This window comes from Varanus komodoensis, unplaced genomic scaffold (assembly GCF_004798865.1).
Source record: "Varanus komodoensis strain SLA01 unplaced genomic scaffold, ASM479886v1 scaffold69, whole genome shotgun sequence".
NCBI lineage: Eukaryota > Metazoa > Chordata > Lepidosauria > Squamata > Varanidae > Varanus > Varanus komodoensis.
Genome location: NW_025336334.1, coordinates 901702 through 919573, shown reverse-complemented (window position 1 = coordinate 919573; position 17872 = coordinate 901702).

Below are 17872 nucleotides of genomic sequence, written 5' to 3'. Positions count from 1 at the left end.
CAAAAAAATTTTAAAATAAAAATTGGATTTGGTGTCTGGGCTTTTCAATGTGTAGGATTGCCAGGATGTTAACAGAAGACCGCCAGGTATGAACATATAACGTTGGTCCTTTACCATCTACAAAGGCCACCAATTGAAGTCCAGACCCAATTTAAGGTGCTGATGATGATCTATAAAGCCATAAACAGCTTAGGACCTAGTTATCTGAAAGAGCATCTCCGTCCCTATGTGCCCTGCTGCCCCTTAAGATCTGCCATGGAGGTCCTTCTTCAGGAGCCCTCCTTGAAGGCGATTACAAGGGTCACTACCCAGAGAAGGGCCTTCTTGGTGGTGCTGTCCCAGTTATGGAATGTGTTCCCCAGAGAGATCCACCTGGTGCCAACTCTGTATTCTTTTCAGCACCAGGCTAAAACTTTTTTATTCGCCCATTATTTTAAGGTTGATTAGGTTTTAATGTGGGGTGGCTTTTTTTTGGACTTACTGGATGCTGTACTTCATTTTATTCTGTTTTTATTGTAGACCATCCCAGGACTGTAGTAGTTGGACATTATATAAAAGCTTTAAATAAGCAAATAAATGAATAAGTCTGCATAATCTTTCATGCTTTTATGTAAACTTGTAGTTTTTAAATCACAAGGGTTTTCACAGTTTCACATTCACACTGTGAAGTAAAAGCTACAGCTCCTGAAAGACATCAGTTAATAGCACTGTAGTGGTCACTAGTTGATTGTTAGGTCTCTCCAAAAAGGCACTGACGCAATATAGGGAAATAAGAGGTGACCATTTGATCTGAAGAAGAGTCTGATCTTCTTTGAACTGAAATAAGAAATAAGAAATCACTAAAAGTAGTGAGAAATATATTCATTATTTAGTTGTTTTCTAATACACTTGAAATGGGCAATTTGTTAACTATATTGAAAACATTAACTCAGAAGTCCACACCATTATTCATATGTTGAAAATGATTATTAATTAAATCAAAATCCATGCTTCTATGCTCTCTCTCTCTCTCTTTCTCTGCAATATGCTGTGTAAGCATATTTTATCTGTATTATTTAATATTTTACTGCTTGTACAATGTTTATATAAAAAATAAAGGGGTTTTTTCCCAAAAAAGAAAGCTTCTAGTATATGCTAGAATAGCAAATCATATCCTTACACAGAAGTTAAAAATAGATCTATAACATTTCTCACTATTCTTAAAAAGAAGTGTACCAGCTTCTATTATACTTCTGACTATACCTCAGCCTTTTAGTTTTCACTTTTGCAGCCCTTTAGAGTTTAGTACTGTCCCAGTGAATCTCTGGAGCAGCCTTTTCCATTCTGGCATTCTCCAGATGGATGGCAACTTCCATAATGCCCAAGATGAGGAAAGGCTATTCTGGAGATTTCTTAAATTACAGCTGATGATAACAGCTATTAATAGTTTTATCCTCCATAAATCTGATAGTGATTTCTAAGCCAAGAACCACCACCACATAGTTTGGAACCCAATTCCCTTTTTTGGTTAGCCGTTTCAAGCTAGAGCAGTACAGTGGCTCAGGGGCTGAGCTATAACTCAGGAAGCTCCCAGTTTGAACTTGCTAGGGACCTGCTGTTCTCTCTCTCTCTCACATTTGCATTATGGGGGGTAAAATACAGATATACTTCAATAAGTAGCACATATTATTATGAAGTGGCTCTAAACATGTGAAAATCTTACACAAATGTTTAATAATAAAATTAACAATATGCTTCCATTCTTCCAAGGATCCCAATTTATCCTCACTACAAACATGTGAATTAGGTTACATTGGTGTAAACTGCCCAAGGCCAACCAGTTAGAGTCTCATCTGAGTTCAGAATTTGGATCTGATTATACATTCTAACCACCATCTTTGTTAATCATTGTGTGAAGGAGTAATTCCTTTCTCAGCCCTGAATCTACTGGTCAATTTCTCTGAGTGATCTTAACTTCTAGTATTAATAGAGTGAGGGATAGTGCTCTCTCTCTCTCCCTCTCTCTCTGTGTCTCTATTTTTTTGGTATCACTTTATTTATTGATTGATTTATATCCTACCTTTTTCCTACAGAGGACTCAAGGCAGCTTACATTTCCTTCTCCCTCCATCTTATCTCCACAACAACAACCCTGTGAGGTAGGTTGGGCTGAGAGTCTGTGACTGGCCCAAAGTCACCCAGTTGGCTCCATGGCTCAGCAGGGACTAGAACCCAGATCATCTGAGTCCCAGTCCCATGCTCTTAACCACTACACCACACTGGCTCTCCATGTTCAATTTGAATAAATGATGTTCCTCCTTAATTACTCTCTTTTTAAACCAAAAGCTCAAATACTTTAGGGAAAGTGCTCCAACAACTTGATTGGGCCTTTTTCCTGCTTTTCTGTTATATACTTTTTCAGGCAGACCAACCAGAACTGTACTGTTTTTCAAATCCACCATAAATTTACTTAAATATATTCTATCACTGAGAGTTTTCTTTCCAATTTCTCCTCTAAAATTACCTATCATGGTTATTACTACTACTGTTTCAGGCTCGGTTATATTTTCATTGAACTAACTTTCACTATGACACGATTTCCTTCCTAGTTAGCCATGCCAGTCTAAACCTAGTTAATCTATAAAACTAGGTGGGTATTGCTGGACTTTTTGTGAAAAGCTGTATTGAAATGTTTTCTGGGATATTGTATGTATGTATGTATTTAAAACTTTTCTATACCGTCCCATACTTAAAAGTCTTGGTACAGTTTTCAGCAATTGATTCAGTCTTTCCTATTTAACTTGAAATTATAGCTGACTGAATCTCCTAATTCTAATTAGAGATAGTGTTCTTTCTTTCCTTTTTTACAAAGTCCCTTATGACAAAAGTCCCAATGGTTAAGATAGTTTCATACCCGGCCAAAGTGGTTAAATGAAATAAAAATAACACAAACCTATACAAGTTTGCCCAGAAATAAAGCTCCATTGTATTTAACCAGCCTAAACCCAAGTAAAAATGCAAAATTATGGTACTAAATACACTTGCTAGGATTTAAGTCTGTCTGTCTGTCTGTCTATTTATTGTCTACCTATTCCAGTACTAGGATTCACAGTGGCTTGCAATATTAAGAACTTAAGCCAGCAAAACATTAATGGAAATCTACATGAATTAAAAATGTAATTCAATCAGTTAGAATATTAAATTTATGCTAAGTACCAACATTAAAACAGCAATAAGTTAATATAAACAAACAAACAAAAATCCCCAGTATAGGCAACAGAACTATTCCAACACAGTCTCACAGATCCAGACTATACCCAAAGTCCTGACAGAACAGCAAAGATTTTGCCTACCTCCAAAAGCATAGAAACATAGAAACAGCGAGTCAGAAGGGGTCTCCCGGGCCATCTAGTCTGACCCCCGGCTCCACTCACAACATGCCCACCATGTGCATGTCTAGCCTATCCTTGAACACCCTCACCAATGGGGCCTCAACCACCTCCTATGGAAGCCCATTCCATACCCTTGGGGTCCTAACTGTCAGGAAATGCTTCCTGGCATGTAAATGGAACCTTGGTTCCCTAAGCTTTGCTCCGTTGGAGTGAGTCCTGCCTTCCTCTGCAGGGGAGAACAGGTCTCTACCCATCTCCATGTGACATCCCCTCACATACCTGTATGTCGCCAACAGATCCCCTCTGAGTCTCCTCTTCCCCAGGCTGAAGAGACCCAGTTCCCTCAGTCTGCCTCATACCCCATCCCCTGCAAACCAGCCACCAACCTTGTGGCCTTAAGCTGCACTGACTCTAACCTGGATATATCCTTACTGTAACGAGGGACCCGAAACTGAGCACAATACTCCAGTTGTGGGCGCACCAGAGTCGTATAGAATGGTAGTAATACCTCTCTCGATCTAGAAGCCACACTTCTGGCTATGCAACCAAAGGTGGCGTTCGCCCTCTTGACCACCGCATAACAATGCTGACTCATGTTTAGCCTGCAGTCAACCAGCACCCTGAGGTCCCTTTCACAAGTGCTGCTCTCCAGCCACTTGTCACCTAACCTGTACTTATGACAGCTATTCCTATGCCCCAAGTGCAAGACCTTGCACTTATCCACATTGAACGCCATCCTGTTGTCTCCTGCCCACTTCCATAGTCTGTCCAGATCCTTTTGGAACTGGAGTACCTGCTCCTCAGTTGTGGCCACTGCTCCAGTTTTAGTATCGTCTGCAAATTGGATCAGCAGACTGTTTAGCCTTTCTTCCATGTCATTTAAGAAAGAATTAAACAGGATCGGCCCCATGACAGAGCCCTGGGGGACCCCGCTTGTCACTGGCCACCATCCCGATGACTCCCCACTAATGGTTACCCTCTGCTTTCAGTCAGTCAACCATGCCCTAAACCACTGGACAGTGCTTTTGTGTATCCCAAAACTCCTCAGTTTCTCCACCAGGATATCATGGGGCACTTTGTCAAAGGCCTTGCTGAAATCCAGGTATACTACATCCACTGCATTCCTTCCATCTAGCCATTGCAAAACCTTGTCATAGAATTCCACAAGGTTTGTCTGGCAGGACCTGTTTTTGCGGAAGCCGTGTTGTGTGGCTGCCAGCCTCCCTCCCCTATCTAGCATCACTAGATCTCTCTCTATTATGAGCCTTTCCATTGTTTTTCCTACAATGGACATAAGGCTAACAGGTCTGTAATTCCCCATGTCCCTTCTGCTACCCTTTTTGAAAATTGGGACCACTGATGCCACCCTCCAGTCCTCTGGAACTTCACCCGTTCTCCACGAGGCCTCAAAAATGGAGGCCAGGGGGCGTAAGAGAACCCCTACCAACTCTCTAAATACTCTCGGGTGTAACCCATCAGGGCCTGGTGCCTTTGTAATGTCCAATGCCCTGAGGAGCCTCTCAACCATAACAGGGAACGTTTCAATCTAGCTTCTCTGTCACTGGAAGGCTCCCCTACATTCCCACCAAACTTGCTTGTGAAGGAGGCAAACCTAAGGTAAGGGCCTCCTCTAAAAATCTTAAAGTGCAGACAGGCGCATATGGATCAATACAGGCTTTCAAATACTTGGACCAGTGCTATATAGGGCTTTGCAGGTAATAACTGTGAGAAATGAAATGTTACTGTTACTGTTAAGGGTGAAAAACAGGAATAGGACAGGATCATTGAAGTCTCTTGGGGCCAAGAGGCCTGAGAATGGAACAATGTAAATAAGTTGTACTAAGAGAAATAGTGTTTCTTACATCAAAAAGTCCCAAAAAATACCAGAGAGGGTAAAGGGGGGGGGGCAGTGGTAAAACTGTCACCTTCAGTGGAGGAGAGCAGACAATGGATTACTTTACAACTGGCGATAACGAGCCTGGAGAAAGGCCTGTTCTCATTATCTCATCCTCCCCACAAGATTTAAGATACGTTTTGGTGTAAAGAAGAATTCTCAAGGCCAAGCTGTCCTGCTGAACTTTTAGAAGGAACTGCGCAGGGTTAATAGGTTCATGAATACTAACTGACACACCTCTCATAGGTAATAGGCTCATTAGCATGAACATGGGTTGTATGTGCAAGGGGGGGTCATATCAAGGGGTAGTATGATAAAGGTGGATGGAGAAGAATGTGCCCTCTGAGTAGCCCAGCCAATGGGAGAAAAGCGGTAGGGTCTGCGGCTGGGAAAACATGATAAAAAGAAATTTTTTGTGTGTGAACGGTGCGCTACCTGTGAGGTGGGCGCCTGCTCTTGCAAGAACGAATTAAACTTCTCTGCTTGTTACTTTGCCTCCCATATCGTCACTGCTTGGATCCTATTGGATATATTTTTTATATCTTACATAACTAGCATTTTAAATTGTAACCAGAAACAGACTGGAAACCAACAAAGTTCTTTCAGCAAAGTTGCTGCATGTTCCCTATAGTCACTCCCAGTGAACAGTCTGGCAGCAGCTCTCTGAACCAGCAGGAGCTTCCAAAAGCTCTTCAGAGGCAGTCCTACATGGAGGCATTACAGATTTCCAAATGGGATGTAACTATGACATGCATCACTGTGGCTAAACCAGATGTCCTCAAGAACAGGTGCAGCTGGCACACTAGTTTAAACTGCAAATGCACTCCTGGCCACAACCAAAACCTGGGCATTCAGATTCAGGCTTAAATCCAGAACTACACCATATGAGGATCTGTGCATTCTAGAGAAGTGTAACCTCATCCATTAGAGGCTGAATCTCTATTCTTTGACACGCCTTCCACAGATAGGCTCCAGCTCAGTATAATGGGTTGGATTGGTAGATTTAGCTTGTATAAACCCTTTATACAACCTGTTGGGAGAGAAAATGGCAAAACACAAAGGAACTGTACTGATGAAATAGCAAACAAGATAGATGAAGGTTTTAGTCCTTTGTTATGGAGGGTATGGAAGAAGGCCAGGATTTTGTAGACTGGCACTTGGAACAGATCAAAGGGCTGTTCTTGAGCATGGACTTTGAATGTGTTCCATTTCGCTGAGTATGAGTGTCTTGTGTTTGGTTGCAGTGTTGCCTGTAATACTAACTGAATTTGTGGATCAAGTTCAGTGTGCTGCATCACTCACTGATCCTCCAGGCAATCAGATGAAGTGTTCTCATCTCAGGATGCAGAATTTGCCCTGATTTTGTGAAATAATGTCTGGTCTGTTCAGTAGGTGGAGAAAGATATGGTTTGACAGTTGGAGGAGGTGTGCAAACCAAGGTTGTCTGGACCACCACAGAGTTATTAGAATGCAGTTCATTTTATCCTGTCAGATCTTGGCAAGTATTCTGGTAATCAGCGGGAAGGGAGGGAGCAAATAGAAGAGGGCTCCTCTCCATGGGAGAAGAACCTCATCGCTGAGTTAGTTCTGGCTGATCCTGGCCTGAGAGTAGGTTTCTCATGCCATGTTGTTTTACACTGAGAATGGGTCTACAGATGGTTTGCCCCAGGCAGTGAAGATGTTCTGCCAAACATCTCAGTGGAGTTTCCATTCATGACTCTCATATGGTTTCCTGCTGAGGGCATCTGCAGTGGTGTTTTGGGTGCCAGCTAGGTGGCTAGCTATCATCATAATATTTCTCTTAATGCACCAGTCCCATATTTAGAGTATGATGTAAGATATCATGGCCAACTTGGTGCCTCCTTGTTTAGGTGAAACACCACTACAGTGTTGTGTGAGTCTAATTGTATGTGTCCTTCCAAGAGATGTTGGAAGGAAATTAAGGCCTTCTGGACCACTAGGAGCTCGATATAGTTGATGTGTTTTCTTCTGTCCTGTTCAGCCCACAGACCTTGAGTTGTGCTTTTTCTTCCAATAAGCTCCATAGCCCATGAATGATGCACCTGTTGTTATGATCAGGGAAGGATCTGGTGGCATGAAGGTGACTGTATACATTAAATTCCTTTTATGGATCCACCATGACAGGCTCATTACTATGGAACAGGTTCACTCTAGAATTTTCCAGGTTGAGTCATGGTTTGAGTGAAATGCCTGTACAAACCACAGCATGCATAACTTTGTGAATTGGACAACTGCTACAATGGAGGCCATGTTCTCAAGTGTTCACTGTATTCTCCAAATAGTCACTGTTGGCTCGGACTAGAGGCAGAGGGATGACATAGAGAGCTTTCACATGTGGTCCTGTGGCAGGTAGGTGGGTGCCTAAATAGAGTCCAGTCAGCCTCTACATGTAATGTATAGGATGGACTGGAAAGGAACAAGGACAGATTTTTCATGGTTAATACAAAGCCCTAGTTTATGGAGTAGGTTGCATGTCTTTCGTATGGAACAAAGGAGGTCCTCCCAGGACAGAGCAATTAGTAGCCAATCATTCATGTAGGGGAAGATGTGAACATCCTGCAATCTTAGATGGGCACAGACAACTGCCATACATTTTGTGGATACTCTTGGGGCTCTAGAGAGTCTGAATAGTAGGATGCAGTGCCAATTTGGAATCTGAGGAAGTGGCAATAGTCTGGGTGGATATGAAAACATCTAGTATTATGAACCAGTTCCCTTGGCAGAGCAATGGAAGAATGTTTTTTAGAGATTGTTCAGAACTTTTTGTTGGGAATAAAGTAGTTGATAACTATAGGCCTAGGATTGGAGGAAGACTGTCATCTTTCTTTGGGATGGTAAAAATCTCAAATAGAAATCATAGCATACATTGGATGGGCAGAAAAAAAACCAGATCATTCCCATCAACAGTAAGGTATTAACTTCCTCAATCAAGGCTGGGGAAGGAATGTATGGTGCAGTGGTAGGGTGTCAAATTCAATGCAATTTCCATGTTGTATTACGGACAATACCCACTAATTTGATGTTATGGCTTCCCATTTGGGAAGAGTTTTTAAGGCAGTCCTCAACCCAAAATGGTGCTGAGGGTGATGGTCCATACCAAAATTCAACAGTGCCTTTTCTCAGTGTCCAGCCTTTTCTTGCTGGACTGTTGGAAATGTGGCACTTCTCAGAAGCATTGGCAAGCCAACTGTTGTTGCTGTTGGCACATAATGATGTTGAATTGGCCCCTGCACTGATAGGGTGGGTAGGATGTCAATGGACCCCATGGCCACTTATGAACTACAGGTGCTTAAAATGGTCCGAAGCCCATTTGTCTGGCCATTGTCAGGTTTTCTGGATCGGTCCTCATACTAAAAAGTTCTTCCCATCATAAGATATGTCTTCAATATGGAACCATGTTTCTTGGTACAAGCTTGCTGCTTGAACCCAAGCAGGTCTCCAAATCACCAGAGCACTGACAAGTTCCCTGGAGTTACAGTCGATGTGGTGACAAGAGATATTAATCTGTTGCTTAGACAACTTAAGAGCCTCTGCTTGGAATACCCTAACAAGCTCTTGATGCTGTTCAGGGAGTTACTTCACTATAACACTCATTTTTTTTGCCAGAAGAAGACCTGGTATCTCCCCATGGTTGGCTCATGGTTCAAGATACAGAGGCCTAGTTTCATCACTGCCTAGACCTTTTTTGCAATCACATCCAAGCAGTGCCCCTCTTGATCTGCTGGCATGGAGTGTTCACATTGTGACCACTCCTGAGCCATATGCACAATTACCCAGTTTGGTCATAGATGGTATAGAAGAAATGGGATGTCCTGCTCATGAACCTGGTACAGGCTGTCCAAGCCACAGGATTTTGGGTGAGGCTGGTTTGGTGTCTGTCTGGGCTCATGGATGGCAGGAATGTTGGTAAGAAGGGTATAGCCACCAGCTGTCTTGAGGCTGTAACTCAAGTCCCAATTACTCACCCACAGATGCAGGCAATAAAAGCTAAAGACCTTTATTCCAAACGACTACAAGATTTATGTGTATGACAGTTCTAAGCAACACAGTTGCCCCCTCCTTTCTGACCTCTCTGAGATTTGCCACATGGATCCCAATCTCCTAGTCCGTCCCTCCCTACGGGGGCTGGATAAACTTCTTTCTCTCCTTCTCTCACTTTGTCTCCCTTCTAATTGGTCTAAGCGTCGAAGTCTCCTCCTCAGCTGGGCACTCTCCATGGCAACCAACTGTCCATCCTGATTTCCAGGAACTTGCTCGAAAACTGGAGAGTCAGGTGGCGGGGGAGGGGGGTGTTTGTGCCATGGGCACTAAGTACAAATCTTCCTGCTCTAAAGTCTGATCCTTGCTGGGGGCTTCTGGCCCTCTTTCACATGCTAAAGCCTCCTCCGAGTCATTAGACAAAACACTACCCCCGCCCTCCACGACCTCCCCTTCCCCGGCGATGCGAAGGGCATCTGCCACTGGGCTTGTGGGGGAAGTGAGCGTGAAATTGCCTCAGGAGTATAGGTGCGTGTATGTGGTCAATGGGCTCCCAACTGTGCTCTTTGGGGGGGGTAGCCCTTCCAGTGTACAAGGTATTGCAACTGCCCCCTCTGAAACCTGGAGTCAAGAATCTCTTCTATTTCAAATTCCTCTTCCCCATCCACCAACACAGGTGGAGGTGGAGGAACCTGAGAGCGAAGGGGGTGAGAGAGGGGGGCAGGGGAAAGGAGCGCCCGGTGAAAAACAGGATGCACTTTCATGGAGGCCAGCAAAGCCAAGCAAAAGGCCACGGGATTGATTTGGGCGATGATCCTAAAGGGCCCTGCATGCTTGTGGGCCAATTTGCGAGAAGGCACTGAAAGGCACTGAAAGCCAAACCCAGTCGCCCACATGGAGAGGAACCGCAGGTTGCCTATGTCGGTCAGCAACCTCTTTGTAAGCAGTTTTGGCTCGATTCAACTGTTCCTGGAGCAAAGACTGTACGCAACCAAGTCATGCAGAAAATCTCCAGCAGCAGGAACGGAGGCAGCTGGGAGCGCAGAGGGAAATGCATGGGGGTGGTATCCCAGGTTAGCAAAGAAGGGAGTTTGCCGGGTGGAAGCATGTACGGAATTGTTGTAAGCGAACTCTGCCAAAGGAAGGAACGAGGACCAATCATCTTGTTGGTAGTTTACATAGAAATGGAAGTATTGCTCGAGGGTCGCATTCAAATGTTCTGTTTGGCCGTCTGTTTGAGGGTGATGCGCCAAAGAGAGGTGTAGGTCGAACTTGAGCAAGGAAAGGAGTTCCCTTTAGAACCGTGAGGTGAACTGAGTGCCCCTGTCTGTAATTAGTGCAAGGGGCCACCCATGTGATTTATAGACATGATCTACAAAAAGAGAGGCCGTGGTTTTGGCTGAGGGAAGTCCTGTACAAGGAATGAAGTGAGCCATTTTAGTGAATAAGTCTGTGATGACCAATATGGTGGTGAAGCCCTTCAATGGGGGCAAATCCATGATGAAATCCAGAAAAACAGTGTGCCAGGGGCCAGGAGGTGTCCCCAAAGGATGTAGCAACCCTGGGGGCTTGCTGGGCTGGCGGTTGGCCCATTGGCAAGTGAGGCAAGAATGGACATAAGACTTAACATCGTAACTTATGCGAGGTCACCAAAAGTCCCTGGTCACCATATGCAAAGTCTTATAAACCCCAAAATGACCCACAGAGGGGGAATTGTGGCATTGTTGCAACACTCATTCTCTAAGTGGCAATGGAATGTATGCAGCTTGGTTATATAACAATAAACCGTTCTCGAAGTTGTATACAGAAGGTAGAGTACCCGCCTCCCTTTCTTCCCTCTTGGCCAGGACAAAGGGGTCGGCCTGTTGGGCCGGAGAAGGTCTGCCTGCCAAGGTCAAAGCAGTTTTATATTGTATATTGTATTATATTGTGTGTGTGTGTGTGTGTGTGTGTGTGTGTGTTTTAAATTATTATTATTATTCTAATATATATTTTTTAATTTTTATTTATGTGTTGTAAGCCGCCCCGAGGCTTCGGCGAATGGGGCAGCATAAAAATGTCTAAATAAATAAATAAATAAATAAATCGTATCAGGCTGTAAGATAGGGGCAGGTTCAGGGTGCGTCTCGTTGTCCCCAAAGTACTCAGGTTTTCTGGACAGTGCGTCTGCTAGGAGATTCTTTGATGGTGGAATATACTCTATGTGGAAATGAAAACGTGTGAAGAACAATGCCCAACGTGCTTGTCTTTGGTTGAGGATCTTAGCTGAGGCAAAATGGACCAAGTTCTTATGGTCAGTTTGAATGAGGACCATGTGAGAGGCCCCTTCCAACAAATGTCTCCTTCCTGCCTTTCTATTTCCCACTCAGCAAGCTGCACGTCAAGTTGCATAGTCTCAAGCATTAAATTTTGCAAACTGTTTGGGGTGCGGGGGAGAATGGATCAAAATATCCAAAATCTCCCCCCTGGGACCCTCTCTATATTGTACCATCAAGGCTTCCTCATTCCATCCCAGGTCATTCATCAGAAGTTGAAATTGAGTCATGTAATCAGCAGCCGAGCCCACTCCCTGCTGCAGGCATTTCATTTCGTGGACGGCCATTTCCTTGCGCGCCCCCACGCCTAGAAACAGTTCCAAGGCATTCAAAAAAGCTGCTGCATCATCCAAAATGGGGTCTTGAGCCACCAGCTTCGCAATTGCCCACCAAGCAGCCGCCCCAGAAAGTTAATGGTTTAAGAAGCCTACCTTGGTCTTCTCATCGGTGAAGTCATTTTGGCAAAGATGCATATATAGTTCACATTGTGCCCTGAAAGTTGTACATCCTTCCCTCTTTCCATCGTACTTGAGAGAAGGTTCTACTGGGCATTGTTTCAACTTTATTTCCAAAGCCTGGGGTGGCGTGCCGCAGCCCCAGGCAATGCTGCACGAAGCGAAGCAACTTCTGCACGCAGATTATTTATTTGCTCGTTTCTGCTGTAGCTTTAGCTCTCAAAAGGAGGTTCTAATCTTGTAGCATTTTGAACTCCGGGGGGAATGAAGGCTGGGCTGTAGCATCCATCAGTGAAATGTTCCAAAAAAGACAAAACAACTTTGCCTGGCTGTGTGAATTGCGATGCTCCTGTGGATGCTGGAGCGTGGAGCAAGGAGGGGGCAAGCTGTCATGAGGCTGTAACTCACGTCCCAATTACTCACACAGATGCAGGCAATAAAAGCTAAAGACCTTTATTCCAAACGACTACAAGATTTATGTGTATGACAGTTCTAAGCAACACAGTTGCCCCCTCCTTTCTGACCTCTCTGAGATTTGCCACATGGATCCCAATCTCCTAGTCCGTCCCTCCCTACGGGGGCTGGATAAACTTCTTTCTCTCCTTCTCTCACTTTGTCTCTCTTCTAATTGGTCTAAGCGTCGAAGTCTCCTCCTCAGCTAGGCACTCTCCATGGCAACCAACTGTCCATCCTGATTTCCAGAAACTTGCTCGAAAACTGGAGAGTCAGGTGGCGGGGGGGGGGGGGTGTTTGTGCCATGGGCACCAAGTACAAATCTTCCTGCTCTAATGCCTGATCCTCCCTGGGGGCTTCTGGCCCTCTTCCACGTGCTAACGCCTCCTCCGAGTCGTTAGACACAAGACCAGCACAGAATCCTCTGTCCAGGCAACATCATCAACTGGATCTAGTGTTGGTTTGGTCAGTCAGCTGTTGAGTTGGCAGGCTGAGGGATGCTGCCAATCAGAAGAGCTGTTCAGAGAACCTTCCCTGTTCTTTGGAAGGGAATCCTGGGGCCTTGAGCTGAAATAATGTCTTCTGGTGAACTTGAGATTGGGTCGTTCTAGGCTGGTGGTACGTCAGACTCAGAGCATAGTTGGCCAGTTTGGATAAAGATAAGCTAGATAATGAGGAAGTTCAGTGTAGCAATGTAAGCTGTAGAGCAGTTGTCCTGGTAGTGTCGGGCTGGTGATGGCTTGGTGGAGACCAGTAGACAGGTTGGTGGCATTCCTGTGCAAGCCGGAAGTGGTTGATGGCCCTGAGAAACAATATGGTCCTTATGGTCCCTGTTCCCAGGACCACCCTGTATAGTAGCATTCTGGGAATGGAGGAGGTGGTGGTCCCTAGTATGCTTCTTGATCCCAGATCAGAGTTAAGCAAAATGGTCTCCTAATGCATAGGTGACTTTAGAGAAGTCAGCTGCTTTCTTCTGTCCCAACAGGATGTGCCCACTAAATGTGATCTTGCTAGATGAAGAATGAGGTGGTATGTCCCATATCTCATCTTCAGAGAAGGATGGTGCTGCTGTTGGTTCAGATTGCCCTACCGAGGCTGCTGGTGGGGCCGTGTAGAAATGGATGCAGGAGCAGAGGAGGCACAGATCGGTTGTGGGGCTGGCATATGAACCATAGCGAGGGCCGCTGGCAGGAAAGGCTCCATTGCAGTTGGAGAGTGGTGCCAGGTCCCTTTCATGGACATTCCTTTGCTTTTTGATGTAGCTATTTCAGCTCCTCTACCATTTTATGAAGGCTTTTCTCCCTCTTTTTGAGCCTCTTACTATCAAGTGTGTGTTTTATTTTTCCAGGTACAGGTGGAGTGGTTGGTGGACCTCCTGCAGCCACCAATGAAGCATGAAGCCTGGGCTTTGTGCAGGATGTGGAAGGGCATCCTTGCAGGTCTATGATGATTCTTTCCATCACCACAGGAGCCTGGGTCCACATTTCCATCTTTAAATGGCCTGCCCACTTTGTTCGCACAGATGCTAAGAAATAATTAAGTACAGTGAGATAGTGAGGACTATTCCTGTCTGGATGGCCAAGGTTCCATCCCTCTCTGACACCAAAGCATAGCACTGCCTTTTGTCCACAGAAGCAATGGCTGTTAAGGAATGGTACAAGGATGCAATGTGTGATCTCTTGTACCATCTTAATATTAGAAAAGGAAACTCCTTAGGTTAATGAAATCAGATTTTTAAGGTCAGGGGAAGACCAACTACAGCTCTCCTGTACTATTGTAAGCCACTAGACTTTAATGGCAAGCAAAGCAAACATTTTAAAAAGCTAGAGACCCTGGCCTGGCTTTTTTGGGGTTCAGGCCTCTTACAGGTGGGTCTATTACTGTCCTCAGGCTCTGAAGACACGAGCATGCCACAATTATTCTCGCACTGTTGATGCCTGAGGCTGATACAACAGACCATGCACTTTAACGGTAAAGCCTCGGTAAAGACAGAGGAAGTTATCCAGTCTAAAGGTTGGTAACTCCATATTTACCATCCTTTAGGTCTTCCATCTTGCTCTGACCATTTTTGGATCAACAAATGCCAGGTCTTTTTAGCTTCCAGTACTACTCAGAACTTTCTGTGATGTTGATCTCTTTCCACTCTGCTACTTGACCTGGGTGATACTCAAGATTTGATCCACAGTAGAACCCTGCAATCCAGATTCAAATTAGAACCCTACAGAACCCTGCAATCCATGGAAATGAAATCAAAACCTATGGACTGAAACAGTACACCACCCCGTTTCCCCCAGTCTTCCCTCCCATACTATGCTCCCTGAGTCTGTTTCTCCTTTTGGAGAGCATTCATTCATAACATTACTCTAAACTAGAGACAACTTGACAGCACACAATAACAACAAAAATCTGTCATTCCTAAAATGTTTTGTTTAAACTAATACACAGCTCCAGCTGACAGTTGCCCAATAAGTAAAGAAAGAAAAAAAAAAACACTGGCCAATTCACTAGACAAAAAACAGAGCCATCTATTCCGATTCAAACAAGTACAGCAGCAAGGGGAAATCAACCTGAATTTTCTGAAAAGCAGGACAAAAATGCAGTTGTTAATAATAATCCTCCAATCATGACTATTGTTTCCAGTATCTCAGGGAAGGGCCATAGATCATTGGTGTGTTTGCATGCAAAGATCACAGGGTGAATCCCTGTAATACTGCAAAAGACTCTTGTCTACAAATCAACGTAGGTAATGCTGTCTCAGTATAAGACAGATTCTTATGTTTCACCTAGGAACATTTTCTCTGCTATATTTGGAACATCATTAGCCAAATTACTTTTTTTTCCAAATTTCATATTCTTTGTGAGAGGGAAGTTAAAATTATTAAGAGTAACGAGAAACATACAGTTAATTACAATTTTATATTGTAAATATATTTATATGGGTCCTCAAACTACACCCCATGGGCTGGATCCGGCCCGCCATGCCCATTTATCCAGCCTGTCATAGAGGTTTTGGACTTACTGCGCACATGAACGTGCACGCGTGGAGAGGCGGGAGCTTGCTCGTGGGGAGATTGGTTTGGACTCACTCGGAGAAAAGGATCTCCTTGCAAGCAAGCCTCTGCCTCGCAGTGCGTACACCCAGTCGCAGCTTGCTCGCAAGGAGATAGTTTTGGACTCGATCGGAGAAAACGATCTCCTTGCACGCAAGCTGGCGCCCCGCAGCACATGTGTGTGTGCCCCCCCCCCGCCCGCACCGCCTTGATGGCCCTCGCCAATTGCCGACATCTTTCAACTGGCCCCCTCTTTAAAAAGTTTGAGGACCCCTGTTCTAGACTTTGGAAGTGTCCAGTGCATGGCTTGTAAAAGTTGCATAAAATAGTTTTGGTTTGGTGTATCAGCCCCTAGTTTCCAGGAGATTGGTTGAACTGTAAACTTAGGTTAGTTTTCCAGATTTTGATCCTGGTTAAAGCCTCATTCCAAATGGATTTCACTACTAGATAGCTCTACTGCATATTTATCAAGTGTCAGCAATGTAATTATTTGTAGGTTCCTATTATTATTTTAAGTAGGACTTCTAATATTTTAACAAACCTCTGCTCATTATTAAGTTTTGAAAATTTAATTTCCATTATACATATGACAGCACAATTAACAACCATTTTTCTAAAATGATGTGTTACATTTTAGGTGTTTCAAACTGTATAAAATGAGAATTTAGTTAATACAGAATTTATTACATTTTTATAACAATATTTCACATGTCCTCTTTTACAGACTATTTTGACATCACCACTAGAAATGGTGATGTCCATGAATGCCAACCAACAAAAAGTAGAAATATTGGCTGTGGTTCATGAAGTTTATATTATTCACTGAGAATGACACTTTCAACTTTGTATGTATTTAATCAATTTAAACAATGCTTTGTTATATCTAAAAAGATATCCTGAAATGGTTTTACAGTGCAAAACGTTTAAAATAAAGAGTCAGAATGCTTAAAAACTAAAAATACAAACATCTCTATCTAAAAAAAAATTAAATCCAAAGATAAAATCGTTCGCCAAGATTTTTAACATGAGAGAGCTAACACTTTGTGTAGATAACATACAGAACAGCTATAAGATAGATGTTGACCATTTCATGTTAATACCAAGTGGGAGGCAGCCTGAGACTCAAATGATTGTTTATCCTCAAGTGCCACTCTACAAACCATGTAGTAAAGAAAACACTTTCTCACAGAAATGGTGCTTAAATAGTCACAGATAGCGTATTTATGCTGTGAAGTAACTGTAAAATAAAAGGAACTAAAAAAAATAGAAAAGATTCAATCTTCAAAATAATTTTCTAGTACATGGATCATATGCTAGAACTTGTGAGTCTCCAGATGCTGTTGGACTGACCCATAGCATAGTAAGAAGAGATGCTGGGAGTTACAGTTCAACAACATCTGGAGGGTCACAAGTTGCCCACCCATGTTCTGGTGCAATCTTTGAATATAAGGCTTTACGTTTTCAGATGCAAGGCCTGTATTGCAGAATGATACAAAATTGTACAGCAACTATTTTTTAAACAGGAGTCATATTTTGCAATGACTTATTGTCCTACTTCAGGCTGGTAAGACTAACATGATTTTCAGAGTATTTTCATTCAATGGTCTTGTTTGTTTGTTTTATGTTCTGTTTTTTTCTGTGAATTGCCAATATATTTGGTAGTTGAAGTCCTTAAGTTATAGGTCCCATGAACAATGTACCCCCAAAAGATGGTTATTTATGCATATACATATAAAAACTCTAAATTCTTTACATATTTTACCTTCTCCAAGCCCACAAAGAACAATCATGCCCACCTTCAAAAATGAGGATGAACAAACAAGAGAACTTGAGCAGGGGTATAATTTAATTTAACTGCCACTCATCATCTTTTAAAAATTGGCCCTCGGTTGGACTATTTAGCTTATTATTATTATTTTAAAGCTTTCCATATTATGGAGCAAAGAGATATTGTAATCAAACTGAAGCTTCTAAGGAGAACATTCCGAAGCGAAGGAAGAGTGGGAGCAAGTTTATTTCTTTTCCTGTTAATATCCACAAGACTGTTACTAATTTGAAAGAAGATCCATTGACACTAACATGAAAGCATAAATTACTATGCTTTCATAAGAATCTGCTTTTGGAGGTACATACAGAATGCAATTATGTCACACTGCAATTATGGATCCCCTTAAGCTGCTTTGACCTTTTATGTCTCTAATAGTTGATCTGCTATTGTTGCTGAGAGATGCACTTGTCACTTTTGACAGATTCAGAAAGTATCCTCAGCAGGACTGCCCTGAAGGACAACTTTCCCAACCACCTAGGAATCTCCCAAAAATAAAGCACTGCCTTGT